The sequence below is a fragment of the Elephas maximus genome, chromosome 15 (assembly GCF_024166365.1).
Source record: "Elephas maximus indicus isolate mEleMax1 chromosome 15, mEleMax1 primary haplotype, whole genome shotgun sequence".
Classification (NCBI taxonomy): Eukaryota; Metazoa; Chordata; class Mammalia; order Proboscidea; family Elephantidae; genus Elephas; species Elephas maximus.
The window spans coordinates 48,743,086-48,767,528 of record NC_064833.1 but is presented as its reverse complement, the minus strand read 5'-3'; positions in this window follow the sequence as shown (position 1 = coordinate 48,767,528).

The window sequence follows — 24,443 nt, the reverse complement described above, 5'->3', positions numbered from 1 at the left end:
GGCTTTTCCTTCTGTGAGGCTCTCATGTTGCCTCCTCAGCCTGAGCTTTTGCAAATGATTTCTGGTACTGCTTGAGATTGCTGTTCTTACTGAAGTGTGAATAAAGTGGTGAGGTTCTCTCAGAATGGAAAATGGTGATCGAGAAGGAAATAAAAATATTCACAATTCTGGCTTTCAGGAACTAGGAATGTGAAACAGAGGTGGTTGGTGGGAGGTGAGAGTAGGGGTGCAATTTTCTTCTGATGATAAAAACAGCGTCAGCTTTTTTGGTGTGTGTGCGTGTGTGTGCTCCCGTGCATGTGCACAGGTGTATACATGCACCTACATATAAGACCAGGCACCAGTGTTCACAATGCTATCCTCTCTGTCTATAAAACTTGTTTGCAATCAAGTGATCCTTGAATATATTCTCCCCCGAATCTGGTCATACTGTAGTTATTAAAAATTTTAAATTTTTAGAGCTATTTCAAAAAATAGGTGAGGAAAACCTTCCATTCGGAAAAAAATTAAATGTAAAATATAGCAGTAAATAGAGCTATTACTGAGAACTAAAAATACCAACTTTCCTGGACGATAATTCTACATATCAGAACATGATCATATCCAATTAAGCTGAGCTCTGTTCAATAATCACTGTGTAATGGGATAGAATCATAGAGTAATAGGATTCGTTTAAGGCAAGAATAAAGGAGCTTAGTACATATTAGATACTTGAATGGATTAAGAATAAAAAAGACCAATTGATATAAAACCATTTCTAGGAAACAGAGAAAACGAAAGTATTGTTCAGGGTTAGGCACAGTTCTCTCTGAAGCGTCTTAGTTGACCTTTACGAACCCTGTTGCCGACTAATTTTCGTCACTAACATATCTGAAAACAGAATTAAAAAGTGAAAGAGCTCAATATGAAGACATATGTCCTTAAACTTTTTTCTTATAAGATCCCTGACCCCCCAGCTGATCAAAGCTTGGTCTAGAGTAGCCAGGACAATATCTCAGAAGGTCATGGGGGCCATGAACATATTGTTTGGCTTCTCAGATAAAGTACTTTCAAACAGAACTGTGAATGTCTTGTCACGCTTGAACTAGATATTAGCTGGCTAAGCTGAGAATCAAATATGGGAAATTAGTTGCCATTAAAAGATGGCTTCAGGCAGTTCATTTCTCATCAGCCAAGCTGTGCGGGCCTCCTGCTGTGGACAGTGAGCATTAGCTTACTAAATACTTCAGCTCATCAGGCTCTGCATCACTCATGGATGGGCTTGAGTTTTGGTGACGGGAGATGGAAAGAAGAAACAACAGATAAAAAATATATAACCACCGGCATCTATCTGGGTAGAGATTAATGCTCTATGCTATTTAAAAAAAACTATAAAAACTATTGTTCACTGACCTGCACAGATATTCACAATTTGCTGTTAAGAGGAAAATAGTTACAAAACCATTCGTATATAATTTTATTTTGGGTAAAAACTGTATATGTTCGTGTCTGTGTGTGTATATGTGTGTGTACATTTTTAACCTGGAAAAATAAGTAGGAAAATCTTAAGAGTAGAGATTTTGGGGAGATACATTAGGGGTGGACTTTTTAAAATGTGTTGCATTCATCTGCATTTTCAATAATTTCACAGCTCAACCATTTTTGATAATTATAATTTTATAATAAATACCTATTACTTATGAAATAAAAAAAGTAATAGACATTAAACAAAAAAAGTATGCCTATTTCTCTTTCTTTTGGAAATATTTTATTTATTTTGAGAAACATTCATTCTGAACTCCTTCCAAATACATGAAGGGGGACATTTCAGAATGAATATAAATACATTGTGAGCAGAATCTAATCGCATTTATCGTAGAATCTCTTCTGTTCTAAAACTCTTGAATTATACCTATAGTGTTGCCCTAAGACTTGGCATTCTCACTGGGTTTTTTCTGACCTGGAAGTATACACAGAAACTCCTTTGTTCTACCCTCAAACCATGCTCCGAAACAGTGTGATCTCAATACTTAGAAGTTTGTATTCTATGTGGGAATAAAGAATGGCTTTGGAGTTAGAAAATCTAAATGTGAATCTTGGCTCCGCTGCATAATAGCTGTATGATCTTGGACAAGCCATTTAATAACCTCTTTGAGTTTCAAATTCTTCATCTAAAGGAAGAAATAGTAAAACCTACCTCACACAATTGTATTGAGGATTAAGTTAGATAATATATGTAAATCCCCCAAAGAGGTTACTTTCTGAGTTCTTTTTGCCCTTACTTTCCCACTTTTTCATTTAGTGAAGCTTCAGTCAAGACCATGGATCAGAAAAGGGATAACAATGGCAAAGCTAAAACAATGTCGGGTGTCTGAAGTGTATGCAACCTCCAAATTCAGTGAAGTAGAGATGTGGATAGGATTCTCTTTAAAAGTGCAGGTTGTGACAAAGTGTAGGCTCCTGGGTTCTGTCAGATGCCAAGACCCCTGCATACTGACAGAGCCTTCCTGGAAGGACAAAGCTCCTGTGATAGAAACAGAGGGCCTGTTTCCAATGCCAGCTTTGCTACCTGACCTCCCAACCACATGATCTTGGCCCAGGTGTTCCAGGACTAAGGCGTTCTCTACTCTCTAAAATGAGGATGTCATCCACTTTGTCTCAAGGTGTTGGTGTGAGACTCAAAAATTCTTTGTAAAGTGGAAAACACAGTCTAATTATTTGTTAGTTCAGACTCTGGTCTGTAAGTAAGTGGCAGAAACTCATATCAGACAAGCTTAAACAAAAGAAAACATCATAAGCCTGTGGGAGCCTCTCACAGAAGCAAGCACAGAAATGGAGCTGGGTTCCAGGGACGCCTGGTACAGTGACCAACTCATCAGGGTTTGCCTGGGATGTACTTGGGAACCCCTCAGCAGAGGCAAACCTGAATAGTTGGTCACTGTCCCTCATCACTGTGTAGCTCTGAGTGTCAGCTTAGTACTCCTTCTACACACCAGCTTCCTCCATTTTCTTTGGTCCACGTCATTAGAACCATAGTCAGTCGCAGATTCCAATCTATAATTTTGTTACAACATAAGCAATTTTATTTTTTATTGCTCATTCTGGAACTATAGCTTACAATAACTCAGTTTTTTCAAAGTTTCTTATGCTGCTCTCATAATCAAAATTATCTGCTGACATCTGTATTTCTGAAAAAGAAGTCTGCTTTAGAAGCCTCTGTACTGGGTAAGTTCAGGCCTTCTCCTGGGATTACTTATTTTCAGATGAAATCACTTAAACACACTCATTCATCTTTGAGAAATCTTGGAATACAGGGAGAGTTCTTGTTCATAAAGCATTTTGAAGATATCTGTTCCCCTGTGCCTGATGGTAAGTTCTATGTGAGCAGCAATCTTGGCTATTTGCTCAGCATGTTAACCCTAGTGCTAAAACCCAGAGCCTCAGTAAATATTTGTTGAACAAATGGATGAACAAATGAGGTAGATGAAAGTGAGAAGGTGAGAAAGCTCAGCGTTGAGATGTGTGCTCTGTAGAATAGAAACTCAGAGAAGAAAGGGAAACATTAAAGTGGACTATACTTTGTAAAGACTTGGAGTCTTTCTAGATAAATAAGAAGTCCATGTCTCTACTTTCTTCCTCCTAGTTCCTGCCTTCTAGTATCAGAAGACAAAGCACAAAGCCTACTTACATAGGTGAGGAGCATGGTTTTTACCTATTGGTAGGTCACTTAGCGTTCTGCTCTTTAGAACCCACACTCCCCAAGGATGTAGATCCAGAATGACGGGAAGGAATCAGGTCTATTGCCAGTTTTCTTCTTGTTCATCCCCAAATTCCTTCTATTTGAATGGGCTCCTTCAAAACCATGTGGATTTTATGAATGGTTTCCCTGTCTGTCCTGTGATTAAACATAATGAAGACAAAAATAATTAACCTGAACCTCATATTAGTTCCTTTTCTAACTTCGCTTTTCTTGTCCTCACAGCTCCTTATTCTATAACTACCCAACTCTCTCTCATTCTCTCACATAGATATCTTCTGTCTCCTATTACTCTGGCAGGCAGCAATGGGCTTTAATTGACATGACACATCATTCAAATGTACTCAGGCACCATCTGAACTGAAAATAAGAATAAATTATAGACAAAGGGCTCAAGCTAGCCTTCCAGATTTCTTTGTCAGAGTGCCCTCTCGTAGAAGGTAAAGTGGTATTTCCTGTAGCCTTTCTCCAGTATTACAGTGATTCTAAAGAAGCCAGGCTGGAATAAAATCTTCCTGACGCTGTTTCACCATCTTTTGTTTTCACAGTGAAGACTGTTTAGCAATTCGCGCTGAACTCTTTAGCACTTGGCCATTTGCTCTGACAGCTTTTATTATCGATGACCATCCTCTGTCTTGAGAGGTCCACTTTGTCTAACATTGGCTTCATTCGGGTGCGATCATTTTGTTCGGAGTTGTTTGCCGAGAAGGCCGCTGCTAAACCTCCTCCCTGCGTTCATTACCTACCAGGGGAAGTGGGCCAGCTCAGTTTCCTAGCTCCAAGAAAGAGACTTCAGCAAGATGAAGGTCCAGTTATCCCAAACTCCAGATCACCTCTATAAACAGTGTCATTTGTGCCCAGGAAAGAGAAGCTTTATTGTTTGTCTTGCTCTGTTTTCTGGAGCTAAAAAAGACAATTGCTTCCTTGCAAACATGGACAGATTAAATGCACTACGTTTTGTCATTTTGCCATCTGCTTCTTGCTTATTTTAAGCTGCATCACTAAACTTTATTATCTGACGGGTGAAGGTGGGCCCTGCTGTTGCTGTGCTCAACTCCTTGAGGCTTGGAATCAACCTGAAGTTTCAGGGCTGATCCGCAAAGGGGTGAGTCAGAAATCAGCCACTGCGCAATTATCTCACTCTGTGCCCAACACCGAGACATTAGCATGCTAAGATTCCTCCCAGCAAGATTCACACCGGGGAACAAGGAGTAGGGGTGTGGGGAGTGAGAGTGGAGGATGGAAGAGAGAATAACAACAAAAACCCTCTTTTTGTTTTATTCCTCTAAATATCTGTATTTGCAGACTATCCCTTCTCGGGCTTTCCTACAAGTGCAGCAAAGAAGGTTCTGTTCCCTGGCATCGGCACCAAGGATAGTCATCTCCACTGTCCATCTAGCCTTATTTCCCCGAATGTCTTAAAGCGCCCATTGCTGTAAGCAGGCAGATTGCTCCTTAATAACTTCCGATGATTCCTTCTGATTCCCGTTCACTCTCATTTCTCCCTCATTTAATCTGACTTCCAGGGCTGGGACCAGGGTAAAGGCAAGAGAGGCACTTGCCTCTGGTACAAAGGGGGCAACAAAAACTCAATAATCAAGATAAATAATATTTTATTGTAATCATTTTTTTAAGTAAACTTTGAATTTTGAGATAAGGAGCCCTGGTGGCACACTGGTTAAGCGCTTGGCTGCTAACCAGAAGGTTGGCCATTCAAACCCAACCAGCAGCTCTGCAGGATAAAGACCTGGCAATCTGCTCCTGTAAAGATTTAAAAAAAAGCCTAGAAAATACTATGGGGCAGTTGTACTCTGTCACATGAGGTCTCGATGAGTTGGAATCAATGGCACCAAACAACAACAATTTTGAGAAAATTGTATGTTTCCATGCAGTTTTTTTTAAAAAAAGTACAAACAGATTCCTACCCCCTCCTTTTACCTAATTCCCCCAGTGGTAAAAAAAAAAAAAAAAAAAAAAATTCCCCCAGTGGTAACATCCTGTAAATTATAGTACAATATCATAACCCAGATGTTGACATTTATACAGTCAAGATATAGAACAATTCCATCACCACAAAGAGACCTGTGTTCCCGTTCTGTAGCCACACCTACTTCCCCATACCTCCTTCCCCTCCTTAACACCTAACAGTCGCTAATCTGTTCTGTATTTCTACCATTTTGTCATTTCAAGAATGTTACATAAATAGAATCATGCTGCATGTCACCTGTTGGAATTGGCTTTTTTCACTCAATATAGTTCTGTGGAAATTTCTCTAGGTTGTTACATGTATCAATAGTTTGTTCCTTTTGATTGCGAGTAATATTCCTTGGCATGGATGTGCTACGAATTGTTTAATCATTCACTCATTAAAGAGCATCTGGGTTGTTTCCAGACTGGGGCTATTACAAGTAAATTTGTTAGAAATACTCATATACAGATTTTTGTGTGAACATAAATTTTCATTTCTCTGGGGTAAATGTCCAAAAATACAATTGCTAAGTTGTGTGGTAGTTGCAGACACTGTCTGAATAGACTGGATGTCAGTTGGGCTGTATGGTAGTTGTGGAGCCCTGGTGGCACAGCGCTGAAGAGCTTGGCTGCTAACCAAAATGTCAGCAGTTCGAATCCACCAGCCACTCCTTAGAAACCCTATGGAGAAGTTTTACTCTATCCTATAGGGTCGTTGGAAACCCTGGTGGGGTAGTGGTTAAGGGCTAAGGCTGTCAACCAAGAGGTTTGCAGTTCAAATCAGCCAGGCGCTCCTTGGAAACTCTAGGAGACAGTTTTACTCTGTCCTATAGGGTCACTATGAGTCAGAATTGACTCCACGGCAGTGGGTTTGGTTTTTTATAGGGTCGTTATGAGACAGAATCTCCTTGATGGCAATGAGTTTCGTTTTGGTTTTATGGTAGTTGCATGTTTAGGTATTAAGAAACTGCCAAACTATTTTCCAGAGTGGCTGTCCCATTTTACATTCCCACAAGCAATGTATAAGTGATCCAATTTTTTTGCATCCTCATAAGCAGTTGGTGTTGTCACTATTTTTTATTTTAGCCATTCTGATAGGCGTGTAGTGATATGATGTCTCATTGTGGTTTTAATTTACATTCCCTAATGACTAATAATGTTGAAAAATTTTTCATATGTTTATTTGCCATCTATACATCCTTTTCAGTGAAATTTCCATTCATGTCCTTTGCCCATTTTTAATTTATTATTTTTTCGTTTTATTTTTACTTTCGAGCTTTGAGAGTTCTTTTTATAGTATAGATACTAGTCCTTTGTTGACTATGTGGTTTGCAAATATTTTTTTCCAATCTTCAGCTTGTCATTTCATCCTCTTACTAAGGTCATTAGCAGAGCAAAAGTTGTAAATTCTGATGATGTTCAATTCACCAATTTTTTCCACTTATAGATTGTACTTTTGTTGTCAAGTCCAAGAACTCTTTGCCTAGCCCCAGATCACGAAGATTTTCTTATAAAAGGTTTATAGTTTTATTTTACTTAGATGCACAACCAACACCCATGGAAGCAACCATCAAGAAATCAAATGACACATTGCATTGGGCAAATCTGCTGAAAGAGACCTCTGTAAAGTGTTAAAAAACAAAGATGTCAACTTGAAGACTAAGGTGGTGCCAGTCCCTGGAGAAGGACATCATGCTTAGTAAAGTAGAGGGTCAGCAAAAAAGAGGAAGATGCTCAACAAGGTGGATTGGCACAATGGCTGCAACAATGGGCTCAAGCATAACAACAATCACGAGGATGGTGCAGGACCGGGCAGTGTTTCATTCTTTTGTACTTAGGTTCACTGTGAGTCAGAACCAACTTGACGGCACCTAACAACAACATTGTCGGACTTAAACTATTTGCAATCTAGTGGGTATGAAATTTGTTTTTCTTTATTGTTTTAAATTGTTTCAAAGGGTGGCTAGATTTTGACAGCATAACTCAGTGCTATTCTTACTTATTTTTCTCAGCCACATAACAGAAAAATATCCCAAAACTGTGGATCAAAAAGTTGTCATATCTCTCAATTATTCAGTTTACTTGATTATAACAACAATCATGAGGATGGCGCAGGACTGGGCAGTGTTTCATTCTGTTGTACATAGGATCGCTATGCGTGGAAACATAAACAACATAGTTTCATGCTTTACAGTTAAGTTCATTTTGAGTTACTTTTTGTATAAGGCGTGAAACTTAGATTTAAGTTCATTTTTGTCCAGTTGCTCTAGCTCTATTAAAAATGCTGGCCTACCTCCATTGAATTGCTGTTGTATCCTTGTCAAAAATCAATTGACTGTATTTGGATTTGTCTGATTCTGAGTTCTCTATTCAGGTCCATTGATCTATGTGTCTGTCTCTCCATCAATACCACACATTCAAAATAAATGCAAAAAAATCCATGATGAGAAAAATATCAAAATTTTAAATGAAGACAGGATCAGTAAAAGCACTGTGCTGAGCCGTCTTGGAGCCCATGGCAAAATGAAGAATCAGTAATTGTGACCCTGCCAGTGACTTCCAATCATCAATAGAAACAACTACCTGCTTGGACATTTGCTAATCCTTCAATGCTCTACACATCTATAGATAGATTAGGAACTAGTTCATTTATCATCCAGGATGTTCCAAAAGCACAAATATGAATACCCATAAACTCAGGAAGAAATGTAAAACATATTCCCAAACACCGGAATAATTTTTAATCTAATACTTTTTAAATTTTCATTCAGATATTTAGCATGATCTCAAACATAACAACGATTATGAGGATGGCACAGGACTGGGCTACATTTCATTCTTTTAATACGTAAGGTCTCTAGGAGTTGGAGCTGACTCTTAGCAACTGACAACAACAACAACACATATAGCCAATAAGATACAAAAGTTTCATAAGATACAAATGTTTACCACTACTATCGATGTTCTGTGTAAATTTGTCATTCATGTAGCTTAAACTAGGGGACGAGACAGCAGCACAGATCTTGCCCTTGAGGTAATTTAATGATGCATTTGAATTATGGTGTTGGCAAAAAATGCTGAATATACCATGGACTGCCAGAAGAATGAACAAATGTGTCTGTCTTGGAAGAAGTACAGCCAGAATGCCCCTTAGAAGTGAGGATGGTGAGGCTCCGACTGTAGTATTTTAGATACGTTATCACCAGGGACCAATCCCTGGAGAAGGACATCATGCTTGGCAAAGTAGACAGTCAGTGAAAAAGAGGAAGACCCTCAACAAGATGGGTTAGCACGGTAGCTACAACAATGGGCTCAAACATAGCAACGATTGTTAGGATGGCACAAGACTAGGCAACCTTTCGTTCTGTTATACCTAAGGTCACTACGAGTTGGAACTGACTGGAGAGCACCTACCAACAACTCTCTAAAGATGTAGCATGATGAAAATGAATTCCATATCTACCAAATGTATTTCTGTGATTCAGAAAATGTTTTATATAAGTTGGGGTTAAAAATGAAAATATTGAACACCTATGATGTGAACATCAGCCAAACATAATGGACGCTGGCCTTAAATGCTGGATCAGCTTGTTCTGGGGCGCATCAACACAAAATCTGCCCTACTACAAGAGGGCATGTCATCCAGATATCATGCTAAGAAGGGCCTTTTGTTATGCATATAAAAACTTGGGAGTGACGATGAAATTTTTTATCTTCATATTCATAAGTATCATTTTATAATCTGTTAGCAAATAACTGTCGATCAGCATGTTGAAGATGCTCCCACGCATGTATGTAATTATTGATAATATTAGTAAACTAACCCTTTATAAACATTGATCTGCATTTCTGAATGACAGATAAGTGTGAAGAAATAATTTAACTACTTATTGTTTCAAAACGAATATACCTGATTATAATAACAATTACTTTATATAATGCAGGTAATGAGGTATTAATTGCTTATACACATCAGTATTACGATGAACCAGTGTAGTAGACAATCTCAATTAACTCTCAGAGCAATCCCGAGTGGTGTTCATGTTACCTTTCTGCAGGTGAGAAAACTATCTTAAAAGGGTCGTGCCTGAACGGAAGCCCAAATTCTGTGACCGCGGACCCTGTTCTCTTGATCATTTTTGTAAAGACGTTCTTTACAAATCCTAAAGCTTTACGTGAATTGTAGATACATTTATTCTTATCACAAAAGAAATATCCTACTGATACAAAAGAAAATATCAGAAAACGGACTTATAAACTGTCTTTGCATAGTTCCACATTTTTAAAACAAAAGTAACCAATCGTCATGCTGGGTTTTAAGATTTTTTTCTCAAGTGTGTCTTAACTAAACCAGCCAGTTTTGTTGATTTGTTAGTTTTGTACAACAACAAATGTCTTGCAATTGTGGGCCAAATTATGAGTCTCATATCATTAGGATCCCTTCGTGCTACATTCAAGACCTTGAATGAGAGCAGGACTTGTGTTTTAGTCATTTTTGAACCAATGAAAATCAGGCGGCGGTAGCCTAGAAAGGTTTTTTGGCCTTTCACTAAGTGACCATCTTACAACGTTATTTTCTATAATATTCTTAAGGCTTTATAATTTATTTTGTTTTTAAGTTCCAGGATCTCTATGTTGATAACCTTTAAAGCTCCCCAGCCACGAATTTTCCTTCTCCGAGTCCCTACCACCTCTGACTCTCCACCTCTTCTCTGTTGCAACTCTTGGTGCGTGCTTGTTTCACAATATGCCAGGAGTAGATCGGTGAATAATAGCATTCTGAAAAACAAGAAAATGGAAAAATAGGAATCTCATCATTTCTCAATGCTTGTTAAAGTGGCTACCTAACAGTGTAATTTTGGAGGCAGGTAAGAGGGAGAGCTACAGGGGTCAGCCCAGGAAACTTGCTAAATGACTCAATTAAGGTGAAATATTAATTTAGTTGAATAAACATGTGTCAGTCTCACCTTGGCTCAGTACAGTTAATTTTATATGGACTCCAAATTTATGGATTCATTGTTGGCATAAATCTACAATTCTACCAATACTCTTATGGCCAGGAAATTCCTCTGTACTGGACTGAATTCTGTCCCCCAAAAATATGTGTCAACTTGGTTAGGCCATGTGTGGTTGTCCTCCATTTTGTGATTTTCCTATGTGTTATAAATCATAATCTCTGCCTATAGTTAAAAGGATTACTCAGGTCACCTCCTTGATCCAAAAGGGGGTTTCCATTGGGTGTGACCTGCACCACCTTTTATCTCTCAAGAGGTAAAAGGAAAGTAAAGCAAGCAGAGAATTGGGGACCTTACACCATTAAGAAAGCGGCACCAGGAGCAGAGTGCATCCTTTGGACACGGGGTCGCTGCACTTGAGAAGCTCCTCGACCAGGGGAAGATTGAGAACAAGGACCTTCGTCCAAGGCAACAGAGAGAGAAAGCCTTCCCCTGAAGCTGACACCCTGAATTTGGACTTGTAACCTACTAACCCAAACCAAACCCACTGCCGTCGAGTCTATTCCGACTCATAGCAACCCTATAAGACATGGCAGAACTGCCCCATAGAGTTTCCAAGGACTGTGAGAAAATAAATTTCTCTTTGTTAAAGCCATCCACTTGCAGTATTTCTGTTACGGCAGCAGTAGATGACTAAGACATCCTCTTCCAATACAATGACTATGATAAGTTTAAATAACAGAGGCTGTCCTGTTATACTGATTTATGGGGACAGTAGAGAAGGGACAAAATATTCTTATGAGTTATGGTAACCGCTTGCATGAATGCACTTCAATAGGAGTAAAAGAAGGGGATTCAGGGCTGACATCCAGGAGCAAACAGCATAAAGAAGAGAGCCTAACAGCTAAATGTATATGTTGTTGTTGTGTGCCATTGAGTTGATTCTGACTCATAGCTGCCCTATAGGACAGAGTAGAATTGCCCCCATAGAGTTTTCTAGGCTGTAACCTGTACGGGAGCAGATCACCAAGTCTTTTGTGCATCGCAGATGGGTTCCAACTGCCGGCCTTTGGGTTAGCAGCCAAGCTCTTAACCATAGAGTCGCCAGGGATCCTTAAACACATTTAATATGCTAAAAAAAAAGAATATTAAGAATGATGCAATATCAACAAAGAGTCAAAAAATTTTTGGAGTTATATCAGAGGATACAACAGCCTTCAAATTTATCCTGGAAAAAGTTATTGGAGATTTTAGGGAGAACACTTGTGTCTGTTAGTGAGGAGGCCTGAGGCACTGCAAGTAATATTGGAGGAAACAGGCAGCTGGTAGAGCGGCAACAAGTAATCTGTTATCTTTATTTGGAGGTGTCTATTTAGAGGAAAGTTCTCAGGGGAAAATGGAAGGACATAAACCATTCGCTCCTCATGTGCTTCCAGGGATGTGGCCAAGAGCTCTTCCTCCTCTGAACTCCTGTAGTTTATCCATCTGTGGCCCTCATTTGGCACTTAGGACCTGCTGGCTTGTATTATTCTTTATTTCTTTACAAATTAATCTACTTCCAAAACAGCCTGTGAGCTCTTAAACAATAAGGACATTGCTTTATATTGCCTGCCACAATGCCTTGCCCATAGTGATAGTGAAAGTAATAGCTGAATGGTCCAGTAGTAATAAAAATAACTCTTACTAGACTTGTAAGCACTTTTTGTGTTCTATCTCATGTAATCTTCCTCTTGGGGTAGCAATTATTATTATTTATCATTTTCTTTGAAGAGCCTGGTGGCAAAATGGTTAAACGTTCGGCTGCTAACCGAAAGGTTGGCAGTAGAACCACCAGTCGCTCTTTGGGAGAAAAGACCTGGCAATCTGCTCCCGTAAAGATTTCAGCCTAGGAAACCCTATGGGGCAGCTCTACTCTGTCATATAGTGTCACCACAAGGAGGAATTGACTCGATGGCACACAACAACAACGACATCATTATCTCCGATTTAAAAGTGAGGACACTGAGGCTCAGAGACACTTAACGACTTGCTTCCACTCACATAGCTTTTAGGTGGCCAAATTGGGGTTCAAATCCCAGCGTTTCAGATCTCAATGGCATAGCTTTAGTGAGGAAATTTAGGTCAGAGTATCTCATTTCTTTTCATTTTACTAGTAACCAACTAACATGGTGATTCCAATTCATGGCGACCCTTTGTGGGCCAGAGTAGAACTGTGTTCCATAGGGTTTTTAATGACTGCTTTTTCAGAACTAGATTGCCAGGCCTTTCTTCTGTATACTTCTGGGTGGACTCAAACCCCCCACTTTTGGGAGAGCAGCTGAGTGAATTGTTTGCATCACCTAGGGGCTCTAAAATTCCAACCAATGAAAACTTTATCAAGTTATTCACCGGAATCTTAAATTCTCCTGGCTTTTATGACTTGTTGCCAGAGTAAAATGGTTTATGTCTGGGAGAAGCCTGAGACCTCTGACCAGCAAGGTAGCTAAGCAGCAAAGAGAATGTTTTCTGTCAAATTAGCCACTCTCAGTAACAGAGCACAAGCAGAGCCCAGATAGGGTTGCCAGAGAAAACACAGGACACCTAAATTTGAACTTCAGATAAACAAAAATTTATATATATATATATATATAAAAATATGTCCCCAATGTTTCATGGGACATACTTATTCTAAAAAATTATTTGTTGTTCATTAGAAACTCAACTGGGCATCCTGTATTTTTATTTGCTAAATCTGCCAACACTGTGGCCGGGGCACATTTCCCCCATCTTTTGATGTGCAGAGGAGGTACAGATCTGAACTATAAACCAAGAAGAGAGGAAGGGAAAGGAATATTTCTGTCATTCTTTTGACAATTAGTACCACTGCTCAAGTAGATTTGATCAACTTTAAAAAAAGTTAGGATTTTTTTTTATTTTATATTGTCTGAATCAAATTCATTCAAAATACAGACAATAATTTAACAACAACAAAATACCCTTATGTTCTTTATGCCTTTTTCTTTCATATACACACAGAAGAACTTAGAAAAGAATGGTTTGAATCCCTTTCTACATGCAATAAGTTATTTTATTAATTTCATAGATTCCACAGGGCAGACACAAGAAACTGAGGTGTAGTTATAATGAGCAGATATACCAAACCAAAACCAAACCCAGTGCCGTTGAGTCGATTCCGACCCATAACGACCCTATAGGACAGAGTAGAACTGCCCTATAGAGTTTCCAAGGAGCGCCTGGCGGATTCGAACTGCCAGCCCTTTGGTTAGCAGCCGTGGCACTTAACCACTACGCCAGCAGGGTTTCCATGAGCAGATATATCCACTCAAAATTCCAAGAACATTCTCCTTATCTTCCCTCAGATATTCCCATCTGTCTAGTCTTCTGCAGGAAACCACACTGTCTTTGAACTCAAAAAGAACTTTATGAGTTATCAAAGCAACTTCCCTGTCTCTTGGAATGGCTGTTCTTGGTCATTGCAGGTTTGTCTGTGATCGTTGTTTAGTCAAAATTCTGCTCGTACCTGAATTACTCAGATAATCTCATTTCTGATGTTCTGTTTCACCAAATTTGCATATTAGGACATTCACCAATGTCCTAATATGAAACTTAGGACTCTAATGCCAGATGATTGTGGTCAGTACCCAGGCTTCCTGGTAGGATTTGGGGAGCTCCAAAGCTTCTCGAAAATGGAGTTGAATAAGACTGGGCTGCTCCATATCCAGGGACTGCAGTTCCTGCAGGTGGGGAAGTTGGACTCCTTTTCTTCTTTCCCCTTCTTGCCTCTTACCTCCTGATAGTGGTCCTCTTTTACTCTAGCATTCAGTGCCTTGCATGGTGGTGTATTGTGGTATATTGTGATTCCGTTCTAGGAGCCCATGACAAGTTCTTCTCAGGATTGGAAAGAAGTTCTGGACCAAATGTTCGTATTAGAAAACATTTAAGAGGGGCAAGGGAACAGATACTGGTAATCTGTATTTCTTCAATTTGCCCCAAAATGTTTTCCTTTCTTTCTACTTTTTTATGTAGTTGTCATTGCTAGGTTCGTCAAGATGAATACCAACTCATGGCAGCCCAATGCAACAGAGTAGAACTGCCCCATGTGTTTCCTAAGCTGTAATCTTTATGGGAGCAGACGGCCTACTTAATCCCTGAAAGGTATCATAACTCCAGGCTAGCTTTACAGAAGACATATTTTCATTCTAAAAGTTCTCCATTTTGCAAACCTAAATAGTTCTGGATGGGTTATTTTCCTAATCATAATGCCATATTTCTCTCAGTATCTTTTATCAGTGAATCCCATCTGATGAAACCAGGTTCTAGAAGGAACACTCCAAGATGTGAACCAAACCTCTGTGAGATTGGATGACTCTATTATATCCGTGGTAACACCAGAAGATTTGAAATCCATTGTCATTCCTATTGGTTATTTACTTCAGAAGAAAAAGGAAGAAACAACTGTTGCTACAAAACTATCACAAAACTTGAAAATCTGAAAATAAATACGCATCCAAGTAGGAAAATAATGTTGGGTTGAACTTCAGAACAGGCTTTTTAATTGTTTGTGATGAATGACAGTAATTCTAAAAATACCCATATTTGAATATAAACGTTTGCTTCAAAGATTTGCTTTGTCGTCTAGAATTTTCCTGTTTCATAATAAAAATTTTGCTGCTGCTTAGGTTGTAAGATTGACAAATGATATATTTTGAAATAATCCAAGATTTTGCTTTGGAAAAATAGTAGCAGAATGTGTGAAGGGATTACTTTGTTAGTATTTCAATTTTCTGATTGCCAACAATCTATTTAAATGTTTTCCTTAAGGAGTTTTTTGCAGAGTTGGAAATTTAAAGACAAATGAAAGAGGTGGAATAATCAATGCCAAGGCCCATGTGTCAGACAGTAGCTTCTGTCTTAAGGCTGTTAAAATAGTCAAGATTCCAGGAATGTCACAGGAATCTCTGAGCAAAATTTCAGGAATGTCATGGATGCTGAGCATGAAATTTGTCTTCGACATGCATGTGTTTTTTATCATACAATGAATAAGTCCAGTATTATTTCACCCTACAAATTGGCTACACCTTAATTTTTCTCTCAATATTTCTTTTAGAAGAAAAAAAATGGCATGGGACATTGTGGGGTTCTTGGAAAAGGAGACTTATTCTCCAGTGTCCAGCAGCTGATTACCCAGTTTGTAGATTATTCTGGATTCTTGCGTTTCTAAACTAGCACCTGCTTTGAGGTTATAAATTTCTCATTAACATCTCCCTAGAAGGACTAAGGAAAGTTGCCAAAACTGAATAAAATGGTTCATTCTTCTGTGTTTCTTTTAAAAAGCAAATAATTGGGCACAGGAGAAACTACTGTAAAAAGACATTATTAAACTGTGTGGATTTTTTTATTGATATTTTTATTTAAAGAAAAAAGAGCAACACATAACTGAACAATTGCTGTGAAAGAACTATGGTAAGTGCAATAGAGAACACAGTGGTGAAATGGATACAAAGATGAAATTGACCAGACAACTGATTTATAGTCTGGATTTCACCCACTCACACTGAGTAAATAAGTGAGATCAACTCCTCTGGCCAGATATGATGAGCTCTTTTATACCTTGTGTGTGTGTGTGTAGTGTAGGTATGCTTGTGACTGTGTGTCTGTATGCTGTGCCTGTGTTCAAGCAAGATCTGAAATTGATTGTTCTGGTTCTGTGCCTCCAGGTTAGATTACTTGAAGGAACTACAGCCCATAAACCAAAAACCAAACCCATTGCCCCATCATAGTGACCCTATAAGGACAGAGTAGAACTGCCCCATAGGGTTTCCAAGGAGTGGCTAGTAGATTCGAACTGCCAGCTTCTTGGTTAGCAGCTGTAGCTCTTAACCACTGTGCCAGCAGGGTTCCAAGTAGGCTCTATTTCTATCACCTACCCTCGGTTCTGGGTTTGCCCTCAAGTACTATTTGCAGTGATGTAGGTAGGAAATGGTGAGTTCTAGCATTTTCAATACCCCCCATATCTAAGATTTGTATCTTGTGCTGTCACAAAAAGTTATGTGAATAAAAAATACGGGTTGCTGGATTGCTTATATATCATTTCTACTAACTTAATGCGATATATTTTATACATTACAGGTAGTTTCCAAAAGCCTAAAATCTTGTAGGCGAATTGGTACATTATACAGCCGAACTGTGTAATTGATATTTTTTTTAATGAGTTAGTCCCTAAGTGAGTTTTGAGTATTTTATAACAATTAGCTTCTAATAAAAGGTATAAATAAATAAGCTATTAATGCATTTACACAGAAAGCTGGTGAGAAATCTTTATTCCAACTGAATGAATCAGCTTTTTGGTGCAGAAAGTACACTAGAATTACAGAAGTCAGAATGCCATCATGATAGGCTAGAAATGTTAAACTTATAAAAAAAAAATGCTCATCCTTGATCATGAATGAGGTGATCACTTAGTTTAATAAGTAAAATATATCACTTACTGTGGACTTAAAGTTAGCTTAATTGTGAATTATAGAACTGAGAGTCTTCAAACACTTAGGTGCCTTGTGATTCTCTCAGTGATGAAAGAAGTAGCAGTATCTCTTGCAACAGAAGAACGTTCTGTTAGCAGAAGATATTTACAAGAGCACATTAAATGATGGGTGTGTTGGGGTTGTTTTTCAAGTTGATTGGGAAGGACACCCTCTTTTAAGAAGAGATATATGGCTGTATATAGGAAACCTCATGGTCACTTGCCAAATGTTAATGTTCAGCACTTAGTATCCCTGGCTTAGCTCCAGCCTTAGCATCTCAGGATCTGTTAAGTTGTTCCTTCTTCTAAAAGGCAATTGGCACTTGAGAGCAAATCTGACATCCTTTGCACAAATGGAAACTGTGAACCAGAAAATACAGAAAGAAACATGAAGAACTATTGCAAAGCTATCAGAGATACCTCTGTTGTTTATTCACAAATGTCAAAATGACATAGGACTTGCAGGGTATGTGTTATTGGTTGGTACTATAACTCCAATTCCTCCTTCTCTTGGTATTAGCACCCAAATTTTCTTTAGGGGACTTCCTCTGTACCACTGGATCGGAGTGACATACTGTCAGCCAAGGAACACTGTCCTTCCTCTATCCAAGGAGCGGGCAGGTTACTCAAGTTCAGTCTCTGAAACATAAATCGTGCGCTGAATGAACATGTTTGGATGTGACTCATTCCTGCAACAGTGACTGGGGGAGACTACCATATATTTCATGTAGTGTTGCTCCAGAGTCCCACTTGGAGCTGCCTGGCTTCTGCCCTTTCACTGCTTGGTTTTCACCAACCACCCCCTCACCCCACCCCTTTGATTCAGAAACTTTCCCATAACTTTGCAATAAATTCCCCTTTCTTCTTAAATTATCCGAATTCTGCTTTCTGCTGCTTACGCCCAAAAACCCCAACTGACAAAATTGTTTTGCTGTTTGGTTAGTTTGAAATTGAAGAATATAAAGGAAAAAAAAAATTAAAGTTTACAACAAATTTAGAGCAACATAATTAATCAGTGACCCAGGAAGTAGATAAGAGTCATAGATTAATAAAATAAAAGGTATCATCTTTTCAAATATCACATTTTTCATCCTAATATCATGTACCAAGCTTTGGTCCAGTTAGTCAGCTCAACAAGCACTAGGACTATTTTTATGTATTGGTGGCTGTATTCTTCTCACATAGATTATATGCTATTTTTTAATATTAAATTATATGCTGTGTTTTATAAAAATAAGTTTTCAATTTTGCTTCTCACTAAATCTCCCGTCTAGCAGTTGCCATAACTAATCCTCCTAAAGTGCTATTTTCAGGAGGTGGGAGATCCAGGGGGAGAGACCTCCTCTCTCAAGGATCCACAACATCTACTCACTTTTTGTTTCACCTTTATATTCATCTCCTTCCCCATCTAGGAGAAATCATTTCAAGCTTTAGAAGTGGGGGAAGGGGAGGCTGCATGAGAAGTTTTGCTTTTTCCTATCATATATTCATCCAAAATTATCTCTGAGTACACAAATCCTTCCTATTTGGTTGAGACTTAAGATTATGAACATCAAAAGTCAAGGGACCATGGTGTACCCTAAAAAAACAAATATCAGTTAGCATTTCAAAATACCACCACAATGACTGTTGTTTAATAGCTTAAAACTCATTAGGTGGAAATTCATCTTTTGGTTCAATCTTATTAACCTTATTTCTAATCAAACACTCTCAAGGAACTCAGGGTTGCTGAAAGGTGATTGTGCCTCTACTAGGCTGTGTGTTCAATCTAAACCTGTGGTCTGGAAGCCTGGTGTCTTCAAGACCAATAAAAAGTCTTGGGAACAATAAGACATCTTCATGGAAGGAATCCATCACAGAGAGAGTGCAAAACTTTATGAAGATAGTCCTGCTAGCCATAGTCCGCATGAAACATTCTTTACTAACTTAAGTTTGAATTATTGTGAATATGGAAGACTGATATTCATGACATATATTTTGTAGGCTTTATGTTGTTGTTAGTTGTTGTCAAGTCGATTCTGACTCGTGGAGACCTGTGTGCAGAGTAGAACTGCACTCCACAGGGTTTTCAAGGCTATGATCTTTTGGAAGAATATCATCAGACCTGTCTTCTGAGGTACTTCTGGATGGGTTCGAACCTCCAACCTAGTAGTCAAATGCTGAACTGTACCACTCAGGGACTCTGTAGGCTTTATAGGGAAACATAAGCCAATAAAGGTATGATCAATACTGTCAATATAAGTTAAACCTTTTGGGCAAGGACCTATGTGGCACTAGGCTTTTCCATTTCTTCACAGTAGATTTCCTCCCCTAACTATACTTAGCTTAACCTTGTTATGTGGTGCTTGAACACTGATCATTTGGGAGTAAAGAGAGATGAGCCAGAGCATCCAGGGGAAATCATGCTGGGATACAGCTTTGACCAAAAATGATGAGTTTGCACACATTTAATGGGAACGCAAGCTGTTATTCCCTTGATAACTCCTCAGATTGTCTGGAATATATAACTTCCCCTATACAGTGGGTTCCTGACTGAGACTGAGTCAGCCACCGTTAAGGTGCTCTCTGCTGCTGAGATGTTATTTTTCAACAATATTAACTCTTAGAAAAGAGTAAGCTTCAACACTTACTCTCTAATGGTTTTAAACTCAGAAACTCATCCTACCTCTTTCAAATTATTGGTTTCAGGATCAACTCTCATCTTATACTTGAAACAACTTTATAAACCATGATGTTCTGAACTAGTGTAAATTGTGATTATATTTATCTCAGTGAACTTAAAACTTGAATTTTGTGAAAGTTTCTTGAGGAGGCAGTTTCTTACAGTGCCTAATAACTATAATTGAAACTACAATATTTAATAGTAGCATTCAGTAAAAACAATACAGAAACCATCTTTTGGTTCAATCTTATTAACCTTATTTCTAATCAAACACTTGCAAGGAATTCATGGTTGCTGAAGGGAGAAGGAGTCTCTACTAGGCTGTCTGTTCAATCTAAAATTCTTCACTGGTCAAAAGAAATACAATTTAAACAGAATTTGTATTAAAACAATGTTTATGAATGTAAATGTTATATTAACAAGTCTATGAAGATGGAAACTATCATCAGCTAACAGTTAAGAGGAAAGCCTGACTTCCAAGGAAAGTAGACTATTTTCATTCCATGTGCATTTTGACTTTCATTCTACTTTTCAGAGTTTAGGAAATCCAATAACTCAAATAATTTTTTTTTTTTTTACAGTTTTTAAAATCCCATGATGTCATGAAATTATTTCAAAATATATCAAAGCAACATTAATTCCAATCTAATTAATAAAAGTTAGTACTGTTTAGGGCAGAAAGTTCTGGAAGAAAGAATATGATTTGAGATCAACCAATTTAAAAAATATGGAAAAAAATTGGTCTATTATTTCTTTTTTCTTTGCTTTCTATCTTTTTTTTTTTTTTTTTTGCAGAATACTATAATTTCTCTAGGTCTGAGTTTGGGAGACTGAGAGAATCTTAAAGTCTGACTGATGATAAATGGAAGACTGAATTTCATGCTGATGGTTTGGGAAAAACTGTGTAGTATGCTCCTGACACATAAGATAGCTTCTTTTAGGTAAGAAAAAATATTTTATTTCTTGTTGAGAAAATTTAAAATTATTAGTTTACATAGTGATTATATAGACATGTGAAGAAAGCACCAAACTATTGCCAACCCACTCGCAGAGTCACACCACTCAGTAAAGACGGATGAAAATGCAGGCAAGTTATACCTTCCTTCTGTGGGAGAGAATAGTGCTAAAACAGATCAACAACACCAAAAGTAGAGCTATAAATCAATAGTTATTTACTTAGTAGAGAGGACACCCAGATTATCACCCAGATTATAACATCTACATTCATAAACATTGTTTTAATACAAATTCTATTTAAATTGTATTTCTTTTGAACAGAGGACTCTCAAACAGAACAAGATAAAGGTGATTAACCACAGCCACCTAAAGTCACCCACTTTGTGGTATATTCTGTTACACCAGCACTAGGTAACTAAGACACCATGGAATGTCCTACAATTTAGGTAAAGACACTGATGATGCCAAGCTCTGTGGGGACAAGCGGGGCTGTCCGTGGTTGAGAAGGCGTGGTGATGAGACGAGAACCGGATGTCTAGGATTCAGTGATGGTACAAAACAGCACACAGACTTTATAAGGCTCATTTGGGGACACCTAGCTATTCATACTACTGAGGTTTTCGTATCAATTGTTTGTAGTTTTGTTTCATTTCTAATATTAAGAGTTTTTGTTTTTGTTTTTTTTCTACAAGTTACCTTGAATCTGGGCACAAGTTTTTTGAACTACCTCAGAAAAATTAAATTCTGCCTAAGGGTTGTCGGTCAATTAAGAGAAAACAGCTCTTATTTTTGAATTATGAAGATATAAACAATTAAAAAAGTCCTTCTGGTTTCCTATCAGTTTTTAATTTTCCCATTTAGAAACTGTCTCATTAGCTAAGTTAATAGGGAGTGGCATTAGAATTTTGCTCTTATTCTAATAATATAAAAACCATTGGCAAAACCATTGGCAGCCACCATTAAACAAAGTGACTGTTGAACAAATAAGCATCTGATATGAAGTCTTCGGAAGCTTGTGGAGTCATGGAAGCAATGCAGATTAAATAGAAGCCACACCCATGTTGGCAACATCTGTGTCAGAGGCCTTGGTTCATCCACAGCTGTGCCAGAAAGCAAATTCATAATCCACATACAGTAAGTAGCAAACAAATGATCTCTGCATTATATATACACACACATATGTGAAGCCCTGATGGCATAGTGGTTAAGTGCTCAGCTGCTAAATGAAAGGTCAGCTGTTCAAATCTAACCACTCCTTGGAAACCCTATGATGCAGTACCACCTTGTCCTATAGGATCATTATGAGTTGGAATCGACTAAACAGCAACAGGCTATATATATGTGTGTATATATATATATATATATGAACACTTAAATAATTCACATGTAGAAAATATTTATGCATAGAATATACATTCCCAGGAGAGATAATGTTCTTCTTGCCTAAATATTACCTTTTATTTTCCTAATTCCATTTAAGTTCCTTACTGGATAAGACCAGCCATGTACATCCATCTTTGGAAGGCAATCTGGTCAAGAGCATGGACTTTGGAGCCATAAAATCATGGGTTTGAGTTCTAACTACTGCTTGAAGCTTGAAGTTCTTTAGCTTTGGGCAAGTCTTAATTTCTCTGACCCTCAGGATTTCTGTTTGTAAAATGAACATATTAATTCCTTTTCCTACTAGGTACTCAACTCTTGGTTGCCTCTTATTTTCTTAATAGTCAGAACCCACACAGTATTTTCATTTCAGTATCTATCCTGAAGTACAACTCTTTCAGTGACAGGATAATATTCATATGCCTACAAGGAAGACCAGTTAATACAATATTATTCGAATTTATGTACCAACCACTGAGGCCAAAGATGAAGAAATTGAATATTTTTACCAACTTCTGAGTCTGAAATTGATTGAATATCTAATCAGGATACATGATAATTACTGGCGATTGGAATTTGAAAGTTGGAAACGAAGAAGGATCCGTAGTTGGAAAATATGGCCTTGGTGATAGAAACAGGATCACGTGCCAGAGATCACATGATAGAATTTTGCAAGATCAATGACTTCTTCATTCCGAATGCCTTTTTCACCAACATAAACGGCAACTCTACACGTGGATCTCACCAGATGGAATGCACAAGAATCAAATTGACTACATTGGTGGAAAGAGAGGATGGAACAGCTCAATATCATCAGTTAGAATAAGGTCAGGGGCTGACTGAAGAACAAACCATCAGTTGCTCTCATGCAAGTTGAATTGAACCTGAAGAAAATTAGAAAAAGTCCATGAGAGCCAAAATACAACTTTGAGTATATCCCATCTGAATTTAGAAAGGATCTGAAGAATAGATTTGACGTGTTGAACACTAATAACTGAAGACCAGATGAATTGTGTAATGACATCAAGGACATCTTACAAGAACAAAGTAAGAGATCATTAAAAAGACAGGAAAGAAAGAAAGGGCTAAAGTGGATGTCAGAATAGACTCTGAAACTTGCTCTTGAATGTCAAGTAGCTAAAGCAAAAGGAAGAAATGATGAAGTAAAAGAGCTGAACGGAAGATTTCAAAGGGCAGCTTGAGAAGACAAAATAAAGTATTATAACGACATGTGCGAAGACCTGGAGTTAGAAAACCAGAAAGGAAGAACACACACAGCATTTCTCAAGCTGAAAGAACTGAAGAAAAAATTCAACTTTCAAGTTGCAAGGATTCTACAAGGAAAACACTAAATGACCCAGGAAACATCAGGAGAAGATGGAAGGAATACATACAGTCACTACATACCAAAAAGAATTGGTCAGTGTTCAACAATTTCAGAAGGTAGCATATGATCAGGAACCACTGATGCTGAAAGGAGAAGTCCAAGCTGCAATGAAGGCTTTGGTGAAAAAAAGGGCTTCAGGAATTGATGGAATACCAATTGAAATGTTTCAACGAATGGATACAGGGCTGGAAGTGATCACTCGTCTATGCCAAGAAATTTGGAAAACAGCTACCTAGCCAACTAACTGGAAGAGATTCATATTTATGCCTACTCCTAAGACAGGTGACCCAACCGAATACAGAAATTATTGAACAATACCATTAATATCACACGCAAGCAAAATTTTGCTGAAGATCATTCAAAAGCAGCTGCAGCTATACATCAACAGAGCACTGCCAGAAATTCAAGCCAGATTCAGAAGAGGATGTGGAACAAGGGATATCATTGTTGATGTCGGATGGATCCTGGCTGAAAGTAGAGAATACCAGAAGGATGTTTACCGGTGTTTTATTGACTATGCTAAGGCATTCGACTGTATTGATCATAACAAATTATGGATAACATTGCGAAGAATGGGAATTTCAGAACACCTAATTGTGCTCATGAGGAACGTGTACATAGATCAAGAGGCAGTCATTTCAACAGAACAAGGGGGATGCTGTGTAGTTTAAAGTTAAGAAAGGTGTGCATCAGGGTTGTATCCGTTCGCCATACCTATTCATTTTGTATGCTGAGCAAATAATCCAAGAAGCTGAACTGTATGAAGAAGAATGGGGCATCAGGATTGGAGGAAGCCTCATTAACAACCTGCATTATGCAGAAGACAAAACCTTGCTTGCTGAAAGTGAAGAGGACTTGAGGCACTTACTGATGAAGAT